A 19,561-nucleotide genomic window follows, 5' to 3' on the forward strand; every position below is an offset into this window, starting at 1 on the left:
GTCACCATCACAAAAAATCAAAAGTATTTTCTACAAAAACAACAAGCGCCTCAAACGCATAAGCAGCATCACAAGTCAATATGGCAGCCAAATATAAGCGAATCTGTAAGCGTACAGTTATTAACATTCAAATTAACACAATTTTTCTCATTTAACACTGAAACCGCTCAATTCTGCTATTTTCGAGTGCGCTGATGTTAAACCTGTGGTGAAACACGCTAATAATTTTCTGTGGTGAAACACGCTCATCTTGGCGAGTACCCCTGCGAAAAGAGGACCACTTGGACAATCGGCACACCATGAACCTTCTCTATATTTAACGTTCTCTGCTTATTCATTGGTCACGATGAAAATAAACTTGAATGAGTTCGGTACACTGATCGGAACGAGTGGAATTGTGAGATCGTAGCTGAGCACGAAAGTTGAGATACCCAGTGAGAATTTTGTCACATTAAATTGTTCATTATTTCATTGAATACAATGCGCAAACGACTCTGTATATGATTTCGTTTCGTGCAAAAATGCATTAATTATTCTATAAAATGCTTTGACGTATCTAATAAATTAATTATTTTATATACATATGCTAAAATATAATGTAATTATATACTACATACTAGCAGACCCGGCCACATGTTTTTGTGGCTAAGGTATACATTAAATTAAGTTGGTCCAATCTTGGCTTCGGCGACGATATTGATTACTGGAGGTTGATTTATGTTACGCAGCATGATTACAACTCACACTACTTTTAATTGCAAAGTGAATGGTGATAGTACAGGCAATTTTATATAGTTTGGGATAATTGACTACGTCATCCTGGTTTGTAGCTGTGTCAACTCTCTTGGACCGAAATTCTAAATTGTCGCATTAAGATTATCAATATATTTTTTTACCACCAATATAGGTCATTCAATCAGTCATTTATGGTTATCATATTGAGGTTTCATGGGAGGAAAACTTCTCTTTCGAGTCAATGAAGTGACGGAAATCTGTTGGAAATGCTATTAATCCATCGAGGTGTCAACTGCGACCTTACCATTTCCAACTGATTCTACAATCGCAATTTGATATTGTTGCAAAAACACTCATATGTTAGTTGTTAATTGGCGATTCTTTATGTGTCGCCACAAATTAAATGATTTTAGGCATGCGAATAGCCCGTCAGTAACAGTTGATCCAGGAATAATTGGAAGAGTCTGGCGTAAATCACCCGCTAACAGAATCCTGGCTCCACCAAAAACGTTCATCGACAATCAAGAACTTTTAAAGTCCTGTGCAGTACCTCCAGCGACTTCTTGAATATTTGGAAAATCTTCGTTATAGCGCTATTTTTGGCGATTTTGCCAACTGGTGTTTCGTTCATTTGCAATTTAGGAGTAATTTCAAGGCCGAATGTGCCGTTTGTTTGCCTACTAACAGGTGCCAAGTTGCCCCTATTCCCGTTAACCTTGGCCGTCATATAATATATATGATGATTTTCTATTGGACTTTATGCCGAATATATAGGTCAAATTGTGTGTTATCTCAATAAAATTACATCAATAAATTGCGAGAGTATAAAATGTTCGGTTGGACCCAAACTTAGCCTTTCCTTATTTGTTACAAATTTTATGTGTCGCCACAAATTAATCGACTCAACCTTATACAATTGAACAATAACAAAAATATTTTAACAAAGCAACAATGATAACACTGTGATAGTAAAAAAAAAGACAAGACTAAATTCGACGGTTTCCCCCTATTTCGGGTCCTACGAATAGAACTGCATCATTACTTTTTTGAGTTACAATCATGGTTTCATACAAAAATTTTTGTTGAAGTTTTTCATCTATGCTTAAATTTTGACTCTTAGGCAAGCATTTAACGTTTCTTTCAAACGTTACTTGTTGTTATTTCTTATCAGTGCAGTGGTTAAAATCTTGACTCGTTGCTTGCTGATTTGTGTTGGACATTGATAGATGAGTCTTATTATTGAAAGAAACGTTAAATGCTTGCCTAAGAGTCAAAATTTAAGCATAGATTACAGAGAATAGAGATAGAGGGAAAAAAACATTAAAAAAATTGATTAAATTTCAGTTTTTTCGACATATTGGCTATAAGGACACAAAAAACATTGATTTTGGGGTTTACAGTCATCTAAGAACTTAAAGACGGACTTATTCTGAGAAGCTTTGCCAAAGAAAGTTTACAAAAAAAGTCAACATTAAAAAAGTTAGAGACCGAAGAAAAATGTGCCTTTCTCTTACAATGGGCCACTTTGATGAAAAACTTCAAAAAAAAATTTTGTATGAAACCATGATTGTAACTGAAAAAAGTAATGATGCAGTTCGACTCGTAGGACCCGAAATAGGGGGAAACCGTCGAATTTGTTCTTGTCTTTTTTTTTTTTTGAAAAATACTATCACAGTGTAATCTTCAAAATATTATTTTTTAGTTTTCTCCTTTTATATTTTTCTTGTCAACTCGAATAAAATTGTCTTATTATTATCTACCTCGCAATTTTTTCATATTTACTCACTTTCTAATCTTTTTCTGGCTTTCCACGAATATTTCAAGACTAAAATTAGCCAGATCGGTTTGGCCGTTCTCATTTTTTTGCGGCACAAACGAACAGCAATTCATTTTTTATACTCTCGCAACAAATGTTGCTAAAGAGAGTATTATAGTTTTGTTTGTAACACCAAAAACTAAACGTGTTAGATATTGGGTTATATATACCAAAGTGATCAGGGTGAAGAGTGGAGTTCAAATCCGAATGTCTGTCTGTCCGTCCGTCCGTCCGTCTGTGCAAGCTGTAACTTGAGTAAAAATTAAGATATCTTGATGAAACTTGGCACACTTATTTCTTGGCACCATACGAAGGTTGCTTTCGAAAATGAGCAAAATCGGACCACTGCCACGCCCACAAAAAGGGCGAAAACCGAAAACACATAAAGTGCCATAACTAAGCCATAAATAAAGCTATGGAAATAAAATTTGGTATGAAGGATCGCACTATGAAGAGGCATATTTGGATGTAATGTTTTTGGGGAAGTGGGCGTGGTAAGTTTTATGTACATATCTCGCAAACCAATAGAGCTATATAAACCAAACTTTCTGCAGTCGTTTTTTTAGCCACTTCCTAATACAGTCCAAAAATGAAAGAAATCGGATAATAACCACGCCCACCTCCCATACAAAAGTTAGGTTGAAAATTACTAAAAGTAAGTTAACTCACTAACGAAAAACGTCAGAAACACAAAATTTCACATAAGAAATGGCAGATGAAAGCTGCACTCAGATTTTTTTACAAAATGCAAAATGGACGTGGCGTCGCCCACTTATGGGTCAAAAACCATATCTGAGGAACTACTCGACCGATTTCAATGAAACTTGGTTTGTAATAGTTTCCTTACATCCCAATGATATGTTGTGAAGATAGTCCAAATCGGATCACAACCACTCCTACTTCCCATATACGAGAACTCTGAAGACGATCTGAATCATTTACTTTACAATATATAAAGTAAGCACTAGTGAAGATATCGGTGCAGAACATTGCACAAATACTATGTTAATAGTGTGGCAGCTCCATTCTAAAAATCGCCGAAATCGGACCATAGGTTTTTAAGGCCCCATATATCGAACACGAGGACCTCGGTGCTTCTAACCTAATATTATGGTTTCCAACTTTCAATGGACTTTATGCACTATATATGACGAATATGTGGGTCAAATTATGTATTATATAATATAAATAAAGTTAAATAAATAAATTGCGAGAGTATAAAATGTTCGGTTACACCCGAACTTAGCCCTTCCTTACTTGTTTTTATATTATATTATTATCAAGCGACAATTTTTTTTTAATTCCGCACACAACCATTCAGTAGGGAGCCGACCGCGCGAGTGATCTTTACCCCCCTCCCGTACCTCCGTGCCCCAGTGACGCCTACAACTCTACAACGCATAGTTAGCCGCCGAGCGGCTTTTCAAAATTTTTAACCCGTGATATCTTTTGAATGGAATGTCAGAATCTAATAATTCAAAAAGTTATATAAAGGTTTTGAAGCGATCTGAAATAATAAATGATTTATTTCGATAAGGATTAATACTATGGTACAAATAAAGAGCCTTTTCAAGTAGTGATATTTTAATTATTTTTTTTTATAGAAAATCGCTTATTGTGACAGAACTATAATAGTTAGAGATATGATGTCCCGACGTTTTTTGTAGATAATGATAAGTTCTACAAAATTGTAGTACATCACTTTGTTATATCTTCAATCGTTTTCGCAGCATTCGCGATTAAAGAAAGTTTTTTGGTATTTTTTTTACATTATCGGAGTTTTGGTAAGGAACCCTATTTATTTTGTTAACTAAATATAGCCTATGTCACTCAGGGGTAGTATAGCTTTCCAACGGTGAAAGAATTTTTCAAATCGGTTCAGTAGTTTCGGAGCCTATTCGAGACAAACAAACAAAACAACAAACCTTTCCTCTTTATAATATTAGTATAGATGTACATATGTATATTTATTTTCTTTGGTTATTAAAATTTTCTAAAGGGTGATTTTTTAAGAGCTTGATAACTTTTTTTAAAAAAAAATTGAAAAAAAAAAAATTTAAAATTTGCAAAATCTCATCGGTTCTTTATTTGAAACGTTAGATTGGTTCATGACATTTACTTTTTGAAGATAATTTCATTTAAATGTTGACCGCATATACATACATATACTAAAATACAATGTAATTATATACTATATATATATGTACATATATATATTTAGTTTCTTTGGTTATTAAAATTTTCTATAATATACCAAAAGAATAAACTTTCGCGCATAATTTGTAATTGTAAACAAAATCGAAAGAACCATACGCATAATGTTTGTAAATTTGTTTATATGCATACATATGTGCGTAAATATGTGCCTCATGGTTTGTTGTAAAATCTTCGTTGCCACGTTCATAGGGAAGAGCTCCAGGTCCCCAACTCATATTATCGTTTATATTTTTATGTCTTTATTCTTACAATAATCAATCGTAGTACATTAAAATATGGCATAATATATTGGTAGAATTATTTAATATTTGCTAATTGTGGGTCAATACTATACAATAGATAATTAGCGCATTTATAATTAAGGAGGGATCACTTGAGACGGCTCTGTAAAGCTCGATGTGTCGAAGGTTTGATGGCCGCCTGCGCGACGTCAAAACGACGCAACGTTGCGTTGTTGATAGAAAATCGGCTTGTCGTAAATATGTATGAATATATATGAGCATGCAAACATATCGACATAATTTTTTGCGATCCTCAGAATTTGTGCTGAAAATATTTTAAATCGACTCAAGAGATATGTTGCCACTTTTGTACCTAGGTTTTTGCGGTATTGCAACTTTTCTTTCTGGAGGGAACATTAGAAAAATCTTCTATTTATGATTTTTGTCATCGTCGCGAAAAGGCGTTTGTGGACATGGCATACGCGGGGGATGTGTATGGTGTTGGTTTTATGAATGAAGCAACTTTGCCAAGTGAATGTGCGCTTGCGTTCATGAATGAAAATGTTTTTGTTGTGTTTACTACAAAATTGGCTTCGTTGATTAGCTGCCATATTCACTTGTGATGCTGCTATGCGTTTGAGGCCCTTGTTGTTTTTGTAGAAAATGCTTTTGATTTTTTGTGATGGTGACAAACTTACGTGTACGCATATGCGAATGTAAGTTTGTGTATGCATTACTTGTTCGTCAATGACATACACACATATTTGTGTATATGCATATGTAGCAATGCGTGCATATGTCCTTCACTGATAAGTGATAACGAGACAATTCGAATTTTGGAAGATGTCCATACATATGCATCTACATATGTACGTAAGCGCTTTTGTTTACATGTAGATATATACAAGACTCACATAATGAAATATGTAGTTAATTTTAGTATTGTAAGAAATGCGTTTAATATAAAAATATAAACATTAAGTAGGTATATTATTTTAAAACATTACATATGTAAGTCCGTTTAAACATTTTGATGACAAACATGCCTCTGAAATCTCATAATTTATTTGAATTGAATAAATTTTGCATGCAGTCATAAATAAATATCATATTAACACATATGATTGCATATAAATGTATCAATATATATATAAGCAAACGGGCTAACATTCCACTATAATAGAAATGTAAATCTCTGAGCATGTTTTTCGTTTAATGCTCAGCACTGTTAACGCGACACTGTTAAAATTTCTCCTTCCGCGTTGGCTGTGGTGAGACTGGCTCATAGTGTTTTGTTAGATTTTGACAATTCACACGCTGGTCCGCAATTGGACCTTCTCTATATTAAACGTTCTCTGTAATTGGCGCAGTCGATTCGTTCTAACGACTTTCAAATTTATAAGAAATTCAATTTAAATCGTTCGTGTAAATTTATACAAATTTAAAAACTTGGCATAAAAGTATTAACACATTCACTTTAAAATAAGTCAAGTATTAAATTAATTTTATAAAAATCGTATTTTATCTTGGTGATAATATATATTGGTGATATAATAAACTTATAAAAATTTAAAAAAAATAATAAACCAAAAAGTAAAAACAATTCCGGTAAAAAAAAATTAAATTAAATATGAAATTTTTTTGTAATATTAATATAAGTAATAATATGTAATATTAATATATTAAAAGTAATATTAATATATAAAATAAATAATTAGTAAATAAAAATAATATAATGTAAGATAAGTATAAAAAAAGGGAGGAGATAGAATATAATATTCGTAGAAAATAAGGAAATAAATTAAAAACAAATATTTGTACATGAATTAAATAAATATATTTCATAAACATTTGTTTTATTTTTTGTAAAAGTGTTGTTTTCAAAAGTTTTTCTCAGGCGTAGAACCACAAGCGTTAATGGACCAGCAGAATCGCTAGCGATTTTAAATTAATGAAACCTCTAGCGTGTTCGAATTAGTCAAATCACTAGCAATTTTGAATTAACGAAAACGCTAGTGATTCTGACTAGCGATTCACTAACGATTTTGGAACTAGTCATTTCACCGATGACTGGTAATGCAATGTAAAAATCGTTAGTCAAATAACATTGCATGTAATCTGGAATCCGGTGTTACAGATTCGGAATAAGTTATATCGTTAGCTCTTCTCCGATGGTACCGAACTACAGGGTAATTAATCTTAAATTCACCATACAAAAGCAAATTGCAGAAAAACAATTATTTTATATGCTTTTATATATACTACAAAACAAAATTAAAAAACACATTGTTGCATAAAAGAAAATTAATTAAAAACATCCATTTTTAACGCAAATAACTGAACAAAATGCAACAAATAATCAATTGACAATTAGGCAAAGAATAGAAAAAGATTTCAAATACAGTGATCCCCGCTTAAGTGCCCCACCGTTTAAATACCTTTCTCGCTTAAGTGACCATATTTTGCGACAACGTTGTTTTTTTCTCTAAATTTACATACAAAATTCCCCGCTTAAATGCCTCTAATATATAAGTCACAAATACAAAATTGTTTGCAATTTTAAATTTTAAGTGCGTTTTCATATTTTTGACATTTAATGCGCTGAGAATTGTCAAAAGGAAAAAATATACAGAAGTATTCCGAAATAACGAACACATTAATTGTCAGATCAGTTCGGTATAACGATTTTTTCGTTAATTCGAGAACTCACTTAAGTGCTGAACAAATAGACGACGACAATCAACGAGCGACATCTGTCAAATATTAAAATACACGCGTTCTTATGGGCACAGATTTTTTGACAACAACTCGACTACGCGACAACAGGCTTGTTGTTGTCGCTAACTTAAAAATGTTTCTAATTTTGGCGACGACAATGGGCAGCTGAAGAGTTGCCACTAATATGAGAAACGTAAAATTATTAAAAGTTATAACAAATATGACGTTATTTTGTCATCAGAAACGTAAAATAGCTTTGATATATCATTTATAACAATTAAAACAAATATTTGTATATGGAATGCCAACGGTGTAAACCAACACAAACTGGAGTTAATACGATTTCTGACTGAAAAAAACATAGATGTTATGCTGATATCAGAAACTCATTTAACAAATAAAAACAATTTCTTTATAGAGGGATATAGACTTCATGTTACAAATCATCCAGATGGAAAGGCGCACGGTGGAACAGCAGTATTGGTTAGAAATCGGCTAAACCACCATGCTTTAGAACCACATGCTACAGCGCAGCTACAAGCTACAACAATATCATTGAAAAATCGAGGCTCTGACCTCAATCTGACGGCTATATACTGTCCACCTCGTTTTAAAATTACAGACTGCGAATTTAAAGATATTTTTGGAACGCTAGGTCCAAGATTTCTAGCAGGTGGTGTTTATAATGCAAAACACATGTACTGGGGCTCACGTCTTATTAATCCGAAAGGACGACAGCTGTACTACACTATTATAAATAAGCACAATAACCTTGATATAATATCTCCTGGTAAGCCGACATACTGGCCTAGTGATAGAAACAAAATACCAGACTTAATAGATTTTGCTGTAGTCAAAAATATAGATCGCTAATAACAGCAGATACATGTACAGACTTATCTTCAGATCATTCTCCTGTACTAATAAAGTTATGCGAACAGCCCATGATAGTTGAGCCAAAAGTATCTCTAACATCTTTTAAAACTAACTGGTTGAAATATAGAAAATATATCAGTAGCCACATTAACATAGATTTAAAAATAAATACAGGAAAAGATATTGATAACAGTATAGAATTTAATGATGTAGTAACTAATGCAGCTGTCTTGGCAACACCAAAAAGAAACATTAAGGTTTTTAGAAACGTGACTAATATTGAAATAGAAAAGCTTGTGAACGAAAAAAGGCGAGCTAGACGCGAATGGCAGTTAAGTCGTTCCCCTTCAACTCTGCGTCAACTGAAATCGGCTGCACGTAAGTTAAAAAAAGCACTTAAACACGATGAAGAATACAATACTGAAAATTATATAAAGCACCTGTGTCCAAATTCTAGCAAGAAAAACTCCCTTTGGAAAGACCAAAAGTATTTTAAGCCTCCAGTAGATTCCAAGATGCCTATAAGACAGTCGAATGGTAATTGGGCGCGCAGTAATGAGGAAAAGGCAAATTGCTTTGCAAATCACCTAGAAAAGGTATTTCAACCCAATGGACCAAAAAACAACTTTAAGTTGCCAACTTTGCCCAATAATGCAAACGAGTCAAGCGTGTCTATTAGGACGTCTACTTATGAAATTATCAAGATCCTAAAAGAGCTAAATCCGAAAAAGTCTTCAGGACACGATAATATTACTCCAAAAATGTTAATTGAGTTGCCAAATATTGCTATATCAGTGCTCTCTTTGCTCTTTAATGCAATTCTTGGTTTCGGGTACTACCCAATTTCGTGGAAAAAGTCGCAGATCATCATGATAGATAAACCGGGAAAAGACCTGGCACAGCCGTCTTCCTACAGACCAATAAGTCTCTTACCATGTCTTTCCAAAATATTCGAAAAAGTTTTACTATCAAAAATGTCTCCTTTCCTCCACGAAAATAATATAATACCAACCCATCAATTCGGGTTTCGTGCTAAACATGGCACAGTAGAGCAAGTGAATAGAATTACAAACGAAATCAGGAAAGCATTCGAGCACAGAGAGTACTGTTCAGCTCGATGTAGCTCAGGCGTTCGATAAGGTCTGGCATGAAGGCCTTTTATGGAAAATCAAAAACGTTTTACCTTACGATTTGCATAAAACATTGGAGTCATATTTAAGAAATAGGAAATTTACGGTTAAAGTAGCAGATTTTATATCAGAAGAACGAGCAATAAGGGCCGGTGTACCTCAGGGCAGTGTATTAGGCCCCACTCTGTACATAATATATACAGCAGACATTCCAATAGCTAATAACGTATTGACATCCACTTTTGCGGATGACACAGCCATAGTAAGCCGAAACAAATGCCCCATTAGAGCATCAAGAGTATTAGAGGAGCACTTAACTTGTGTCGAAGAATGGCTAGCCAACTGGCGTATAAAAATTAATGAGCAAAAATGCAAGCATGTTACATTTTCTCTAAGGCCAGAAACATGTCGGACAGTTAAAATAAACAATGTATTAGTACCCCAAGCGAATGAAGTAACTTATCTTGGGATTTACCTGGATCGAAGGCTTACGTGGCGGAAACATATAGCGAGTAAAGTAACTTGCATGAAGTTAAGAGCAGCAAATTTAAATTGGCTTCTAAACAAAAAATCTAAACTTAGCCTAGACAACAAAGTCCTGTTATACAATGCAATCATAAAACCGATTTGGATGTATGGTATTCAACTGTGGGGTACGACCTGTGCAACCAACATTGATATAATTCAGAGATTCCAATCTAAAATGCTTAGAACAATAACGGGTTCACCATGGTACATGCGTAATGAAAATATCCATAAGGATCTTGATATTCCTATGGTAAAGAAGGAAATAGAGGACAGCAGAAAGAAATATATTTCTAAACTTCGTGAACATCCAAACCCATTGGCAAACGCCTTGGTACATTTCAATCAAACTCGTTTAAAAAGAAGAGATCTACCTGCCTACTAAAGAGCAACGTTCTGCCGAAAAGCTCAAACACATTCTTGAGCTTACTTAGTTGTAAATAGATTTAAGATTTTAATACTTATTGTTAGGCTTTAAACAAAGCAGATTCAATAAATAAACAAATATTGAAAAAAAAAAATTATAACAACAATCGATTATTTAAAACAAATAAATCGACCAGTTTTACATTTTTTGCACAGATCATTTCACTTTAAACTAACAGCCCTATTCTGAAAAAACCTCATAACTGAGTTGTGAGGAAAAATTTGTGAGGTTTCTTGTGACGTATATTTTGTGAGTCTATTCTGACTCGAACCTCATAAGAAAAAAGCTTAAAAAAGTCACCAATTGAGGTGAAAAGCATTTTGCTGTCAAAGAGTTGTTTCAAAAGAAATAAATTCAAAATAAATACAAATTGATGTAAAATTTGTAAACAAATGAAAGAAATGAAATTGCGTATTTACAGTCGAAAAGTCAAAAAACAGAAGAAATATAAAACAAGTAAGGAAGATATGGTTTTTGACCCATAAGTGGGCGGAACAACGCCTATTTAAAATTTTGTATACCATTTTGAGGGCAGCTCTTTACAATGAAATTCCATCTTTACAATGAAACTTAAGGTTTCTGGTGGTTTTCCTTACTGAACTTACTGCATTTTTAGTAATTTTCAATATTACCTTTGTAAGGGAGGTGGGCGTGGTTATGACCCGATTTCCTTCATTTTTGGACGGTATAAGGTAGTACCTAAAAGAAACGACTCTAGAAAGTTTCCTTGATATAGCTTAATTAGTTTGCGGGATATGTACAAAAAATATGCGTGGCAGTGGTCCGATTACGCACATTTTCGAACTTAACCTTCTTATGGTGCCAAGAAATACGTCTTCCAAGTTTCATCAAGATATCGCAATTTTTACTCAAGTTACAGCTTGCACGGACGGATGGACAGACGGACGGACAGACGTCCGGATTTGAACTTTTTTCGTCACCCTGATCATTTACATATATATAAACCAGTATCTAACTCGTTTAGTTTTGGACTTGCAAAACTATAATACTCTCGTAGCAACTTTGTTGCGAGAGTATAAAAATAACCTGGGTGTAAATCATCGTCTATAGAGGCTGTGCGTCAGTGTCCTTTGCTTTACAAAAATAATGCGTCCTTAACGGATCGTAGATGTGGTTGTGGTTGCTCCAGATTCGGTTAAACACAATTATTCGATATAGAGGCCATTTTTTTCAAAGAACAATTCCTCCATGCTCGTTATAGTACGCAAATATTTACACATTTGTTTACAAATATTGCTAAAAACCAAAACAAACACAAATATTTTTGTATTGTGAGGACAAGACGAAATATCTCCTGCCATCAAGCAAACAGTCGGCGCATTCGCGTCTTGGCTCCCACGTCACTGTTGACAGTCATAACTTCGAAGTCGTAGATAATTTCGTATACCTGGGAACCAGTATCAACAACACCAACAATGTCAGCCTCGAAATCCAGCGCAGAATAACTCTTGCCAACAGGTGCTACTTTGGACTGAGTAGGTAATTGAAAAGTAAAGTCCAATGTCGTCTTATAACTCCTACAGCTCATCGTTCCATCGTCTGCGGTATTCGCCGTTGCCAATGTTCTGAGGACCATAAATCTTGAGCAAAATTTTCCTCTCGAAAACTCCTAGTGTCTATTCATCTGATATTGACATCGTCGAAGCTTCTGCACCATAAAGCAGGACGGGAATGATAAGCGACTTGTAGAGTTTGATTTTGGTTCGTCGAGAGAGGACTTTACTGTTCAATTGCCTACTCAGTCCAAAGTAGCACCTGTTGGCAAGAGTTATTGTTATTGAGTTATTGTTAGTTGTTGATGCTGGTTCCCAGGTATACAAAATTATCTACGACCTCGAAGTTATGACTGTCAACAGTGACGTGGGAGCCAAGACGAGAATGCACCGACTGTTTGCTTGATGACAGGAGATATTTCGTCTTGTCCTCATTCACCTCCAGACCCATTCGCTTCGCCTCCTTACCCATGCGGGAAAAAGCAGAACAAACGGCGCGGTTGTTGCTTCCGATGATATCAATATCATCGGCGTACGCCAGGAGCTGTACACTCTTGTAGAAGATTGTACCTTCTCGGTTTAGCTCTGCAGCTCTTATAATTTTTTCCAGCGTCAGGTTAAAGAAGTCGCACGATAGTGAGTCACTTTGTCTGAAACCTCGTTTGGTATCGAACGGCTCGGAGAGGTCCTTCCCGATCCTGACGGAGCTTTTGGTGTTGCTCAACGTCAACTTACACAGCCGTATTAGTTTTGCGGGGTTACCAAATTCAGACATCACGGCGTAAAGGCAGCTCCTTTTCGTACTGTCGAAAGTAGCTTTAAAATCGACAAAAAGGTGGTGTGTGTCGATCCTCTTTTCACGGGTCTTCTCCAAGATTTGGCGCATGGTGAATATCTGGTCAGTTGTCGATTTTCCAGGTCTAAAGCCACACTGATAAGGTCCAATCAGTTTGTTGACGGTGGGCTTTAGTCTTTCACACAGTACGCTCGATAGAACCTTGTATGCGATATTTAGGAGGCTTATCCCACGGTAATTGGCGCAGATTGTGGGATCTCCCTTTTATGGATTGGGCAGAACACACTGAGATTCCAATCGTCATGCATGCTTTCGCTTTGTTGTTCTTTAGGCGGGTAATTGCTATTGGAATTTCTTCATGGTCGGGTAATGGAACATCTGTTCCATTGTCATCGATTGGGGAATCGGGTTCACCATTTCCTGGAGGACACACGAAGACTGCAAAGACTATTCGTTCATTTGCAATTTAGGAGTAATTTCAAGGCCGAAAGTGCCGTTTGTTTTCCTATTAACAGGTGCCAAGTTTCCCCTATTCCCGTTAACCTTGGTGGTGAAAATTAGTGAAATTGGTGCTGGAATTACATCAGCCTCATATACTATATATGATGATTTTCTATTGGACTTTATGCCGAATATATAGGTCAAATTGTGTGTTATCTTAATAAAATTGCGAGGGTATAAAATGCCTTTCGTTATTTGTTACAAATTGTTTTGAACTATCAACACAACCTTATACAATTGAACAATAACAAAGATATTTTAACAAAGCAACAATGACGACCTTCAAAATATTATTTTTTTATTTATATTATTATCAAGCGACAATTTTTTTAATTCCGCACACGACCATTCAGTAGGGAGCCGACCGCGCGAGGGATCTTAACCCCCCTCCCGTACCTCCGTGCCCGAGTGACGCCTACAACTCTACAACGCATAGTTAGCCGCCGAGCGGATATTTTTCAAAATTTTTAACTCGTGATATCTTTTGAATGGATTGTCAGAATCTAATAATTCAAAAAGTTATATAAAGGTTTTGAATCTTAAATAATAAATCAATTACTTCAATAAGGATAAATATTAAGGTACAAATAAAGAGTCTTTTCAAGTAGTGGTATTTTGATTAATTTTTTTACATAAAATCGCTTATTGTGACAAAACTATAATAGGTAGAGATATGATGTCGTTTTTTGTAGATAATGATAAGTTCTAAAAAATTGTAGTACATCACTTTGTTATATCTTCAATCGTTTTCGCAGCATTCGGGATTAAAGAAAGTTTTTTGGTATTTTTTTACATTATCGGAGTTTTTTTTTAATTAAATATAGCCAATGTCACTCAGGGATAGTATAGCTTTCCAACGGTGAAAGAATTTTTCAAATCGGTACAGTAGTTTCGGAGCCTATTCGAGACAAACAAACAAAAAATCAAACCTTTCCTCTTTATAATAGGCGTGTTTTATTTAACCAGCAAATTAAGCTATTAGCTTATTTTGTATGGAAGACTTAGCCAACATAATTATGTTGGCTTGTCATAAGCTATCATAGCTTGTATATTGAACTAGAGGCATTGCCAGTTCATCACTTTTTTTGTTTGGTTCTTTCCAAAAAAAAGTGTAAAAGTAAGTAAAAATGTAAACAAACAAAAATTTTAAATTCTATCTAACTTTATCCATATTTATTTTGACCATCGATTTTTTTTTATTTTATTTTGATCGAATAATGCTTGTAGATTCCTTAAAAAGTCAGAATATTATAGAAAAGCGGTAAACAAAAGGAAATTTGATTTATAAATTCAACTTTTTTTTCAAATAAATTACATTTCAGCTGTGAGTTCGGGACCGCATTGCCAATGCAATTCATTTTTAAGCGAAGATATGAAATAAGCTAAATGCGGTTTATTTGTCCATGATTTAGCTATTAGCTTGTGGTGGTCAAATAAAACACGCCTAATATTAGTATAAATAATTAATGGGTCTAATTATTGAATCCGTTTCGATCGAAAAATGGTTCGATTCGGTCGAAAAATTTTACGTCGGAATTATTGAAACGGTATCGAAAATAAAATTTACGATCACAATGAACTGAAGAATATATTTCATTGAATCGGGACGATTCAATTTAGAGGTGAGGGAGTTAATACCACCATCCATGTATTTTAATAGACAAATATGTCCGATGTCCTTGGCACAGTCACTATTAAGGATCGAGGGTCACGCGTGTTGTACATATGTTATGGTAACATACATATAAGATAAACATTATAAGATAAACATTTTCAAGTGGACATTTGTCACACACATTAGAATGTAAGAAGAACCTTAACTCTTACCACCTGTGGTGCGTCTCAAGTGGAACATATGTTTATAAGATGAATATTAGATTGTAAGAGTATTTGTATTTAGTCTTAAGAATTAGAATATGTATAAAAAGAAGCTAAAATAAAGAATAGTCAGTCAGTCCTTTGGCTGACTCAACCATAACACCCAAAAAATGTAGTTTCTACTACACGACATTCCGGTCGAGTTCGGGAAGTTAATTGGTAATTCTGCCAAGAGACTTCCCCGAACAATCCTCGAATGATTAATTTGCACTTCTATATGATCTGTAGGAAATGTGGCCATAGTATCATCGGACCGATGATAAATAGCCACCCCACCTGCTGGACGATTGTCTCTTTTGAAACTTGCTATAAAGTTGAAATTTTAAATGTCAATGGTTTCTTCGTTACTCACATGAGTTTCTGATAATATTAATACCTTAGACAGACATGTAGTATCTATTGTAGTATGCTTCAGAAACCATATGTGTATCACCGATTTTCCGAATTTTGTTTGAAAGCAAATGGTGTTCCGTACTACAATAGAGTTCTAGAAACCATTGAAATTTTGTGGTGTTGTGAAATGTACTACAATGGATTGCATTGAACACACCGAAAGCTTTAAGCACTTCTGTCACAATCATATGTTTTCTGACATTTTGACATACAGAAAATAAATTAAATTCAAAATTAATTGAAATATCAATATTTGAAATAAAAAAATTATGTGAAAAATATGTAATATGTAATAATTATATTGGATAATAATATTTTAAGATTGCTTGAAGTTATAACTAAGTCAGGATCAATTTTCCTGCCTGTTATTCATAATTACATTTTGCTTGAATTTATTTGTATCAGCTGATGAATGTAAACATAGTATAATATACTACATGTGTGTCACTATGCTGGTTCATGGTTTCTGAGCTTTTATTGTAGTACCTATTATAGTATGGAAACCATATGTCTGTCTTAGGTATAAACAAGGACATTTCTCAGTTAAAAGAACAATAGATTCAGTTGAAAAAAAAAAACATTTTATATCCCAAGTCTAGCGGCAAAAGCCGAAAAGGTTGTGAAGAGTTGCATAGAATGCATAATATCTGAAAACAAAACTGGTAGGAAGGAAGGATTTTTGTCACCAATCCACAAAGAGGATAGGCCTCTTGGGACCTACCACGTAGATCACGTTGGGCCCATGGAAACCACAAGTAAATCTTATAATTATATTTTCGCAGTATTCGATGGATTTTCAAATTTTGTGTGGCTGTACCCCACGCGAAACACATGCACCGATAGCGTAGTGGCAAACCTTAAAAAACAGTCAGCCCTGTTTGGTAACCCCAAGCGAATCATATGAGATAGGGGAATGGCATTTACGTCAAATATATTCAAGGATTATTGATTGAAGAAATAGAGCATTTACTAATCGCCACCGGTGTGCCGAGGGGAAATGGTCAGGTGGAACGCAACGAAAGGAGGCACAGCAAAATATTGCAAAAATTCAAGAAGAAAGAAGATCTTTTAACAAAAACAGAAAAGAAAGTGTACAGTATAAGATTAACGATCACGGGTCTTCTCCAAGATTTGGCGCATGGTGAATATCTGGTCAGTTGTCGATTTTCCAGGTCTAAAGCCACACTGATAAGGTCCAATCAGTTTGTTGACGGTGGGCTTTAGTCTTTCACACAGTACGCTCGATAGAACCTTGTATGCGATATTTAGGAGGCTTATCCCACGGTAATTGGCGCAGATTGTGGGATCTCCCTTTTATGGATTGGGCAGAACACACTGAGATTCCAATCGTCATGCATGCTTTCGCTTTGTTGTTCTTTAGGCGGGTAATTGCTATTCGAATTTCTTCATGGTCGGGTAATGGAACATCTGTTCCATCGTCATCGATTGGGGAATCGGGTTCACCATTTCCTGGAGGACACACGAAGACTGCAAAGACTATTCGTTCATTTGCAATTTAGGAGTAATTTCAAGGCCGAAAGTGCCGTTTGTTTTCCTATTAACAGGTGCCAAGTTTCCCCTATTCCCGTTAACCTTGGTGGTGAAAATTAGTGAAATTGGTGCTGGAATTACATCAGCCTCATATACTATATATGATGATTTTCTATTGGACTTTATGCCGAATATATAGGTCAAATTGTGTGTTATCTTAATAAAATTGCGAGGGTATAAAATGCCTTTCGTTATTTGTTACAAATTGTTTTGAACTATCAACACAACCTTATACAATTGAACAATAACAAAGATATTTTAACAAAGCAACAATGACGACCTTCAAAATATTATTTTTTTATTTATATTATTATCAAGCGACAATTTTTTTAATTCCGCACACGACCATTCAGTAGGGAGCCGACCGCGCGAGGGATCTTAACCCCCCTCCCGTACCTCCGTGCCCGAGTGACGCCTACAACTCTACAACGCATAGTTAGCCGCCGAGCGGATATTTTTCAAAATTTTTAACTCGTGATATCTTTTGAATGGATTGTCAGAATCTAATAATTCAAAAAGTTATATAAAGGTTTTGAATCTTAAATAATAAATCAATTACTTCAATAAGGATAAATATTAAGGTACAAATAAAGAGTCTTTTCAAGTAGTGGTATTTTGATTAATTTTTTTACATAAAATCGCTTATTGTGACAAAACTATAATAGGTAGAGATATGATGTCGTTTTTTGTAGATAATGATAAGTTCTAAAAAATTGTAGTACATCACTTTGTTATATCTTCAATCGTTTTCGCAGCATTCGGGATTAAAGAAAGTTTTTTGGTATTTTTTTACATTATCGGAGTTTTTTTTAATTAAATATAGCCTATGTCACTCAGGGATAGTATAGCTTTCCAACTTTCCAAGAATTTTTCAAATCGGTACAGTAGTTTCGGAGCCTATTCGAGACAAACAAACAAAAAATCAAACCTTTCCTCTTTATAATAGGCGTGTTTTATTTAACCAGCAAATTAAGCTATTAGCTTATTTTGTATGGAAGACTTAGCCAACATAATTATGTTGGCTTGTCATAAGCTATCATAGCTTGTATATTGAACTAGAGGCATTGCCAGTTCATCACTTTTTTTGTTTGGTTCTTTCCAAAAAAAAGTGTAAAAGTAAGTAAAAATGTAAACAAACAAAAATTTTAAATTCTATCTAACTTTATCCATATTTATTTTGACCATCGATTTTTTTTTTATTTTATTTTGATCGAATAATGCTTGTAGATTCCTTAAAAAGTCAGAATATTATAGAAAAGCGGTAAACAAAAGGAAATTTGATTTATAAATTCAACTTTTTTTTCAAATAAATTACATTTCAGCTGTGAGTTCGGGACCGCATTGCCAATGCAATTCATTTTTAAGCGAAGATATGAAATAAGCTAAATGCGGTTTATTTGTCCATGATTTAGCTATTAGCTTGTGGTGGTCAAATAAAACACGCCTAATATTAGTATAAATAATTAATGGGTCTAATTATTGAATCCGTTTCGATCGAAAAATGGTTCGATTCGGTCGAAAAATTTTACGTCGGAATTATTGAAACGGTATCGAAAATAAAATTTACGATCACAATGAACTGAAGAATATATTTCATTGAATCGGGACGATTCAATTTAGAGGTGAGGGAGTTAATACCACCATCCATGTATTTTAATAGACAAATATGTCCGATGTCCTTGGCACAGTCACTATTAAGGATCGAGGGTCACGCGTGTTGTACATATGTTATGGTAACATACATATAAGATAAACATTATAAGATAAACATTTTCAAGTGGACATTTGTCACACACATTAGAATGTAAGAAGAACCTTAACTCTTACCACCTGTGGTGCGTCTCAAGTGGAACATATGTTTATAAGATGAATATTAGATTGTAAGAGTATTTGTATTTAGTCTTAAGAATTAGAATATGTATAAAAAGAAGCTAAAATAAAGAATAGTCAGTCAGTCCTTTGGCTGACTCAACCATAACACCCAAAAAATGTGGTTTCTACTACACGACATTCCGGTCGAGTTCGGGAAGTTAATTGGTAATTCTGCCAAGAGACTTCCCCGAACAATCCTCGACCCCACCTGCTGGACGATTGTCTCTTTTGAAACTTGCTATAAAGTTGAAATTTTAAATGTCAATGGTTTCTTCGTTACTCACATGAGTTTCTGATAATATTAATACCTTAGACAGACATGTAGTATCTATTGTAGTATGCTTCAGAAACCATATGTGTATCACCGATTTTCCGAATTTTGTTTGAAAGC

The sequence above is a fragment of the Zeugodacus cucurbitae genome, chromosome 5 (assembly GCF_028554725.1).
Source record: "Zeugodacus cucurbitae isolate PBARC_wt_2022May chromosome 5, idZeuCucr1.2, whole genome shotgun sequence".
NCBI classification, from domain to species: Eukaryota; Metazoa; Arthropoda; class Insecta; order Diptera; family Tephritidae; genus Zeugodacus; species Zeugodacus cucurbitae.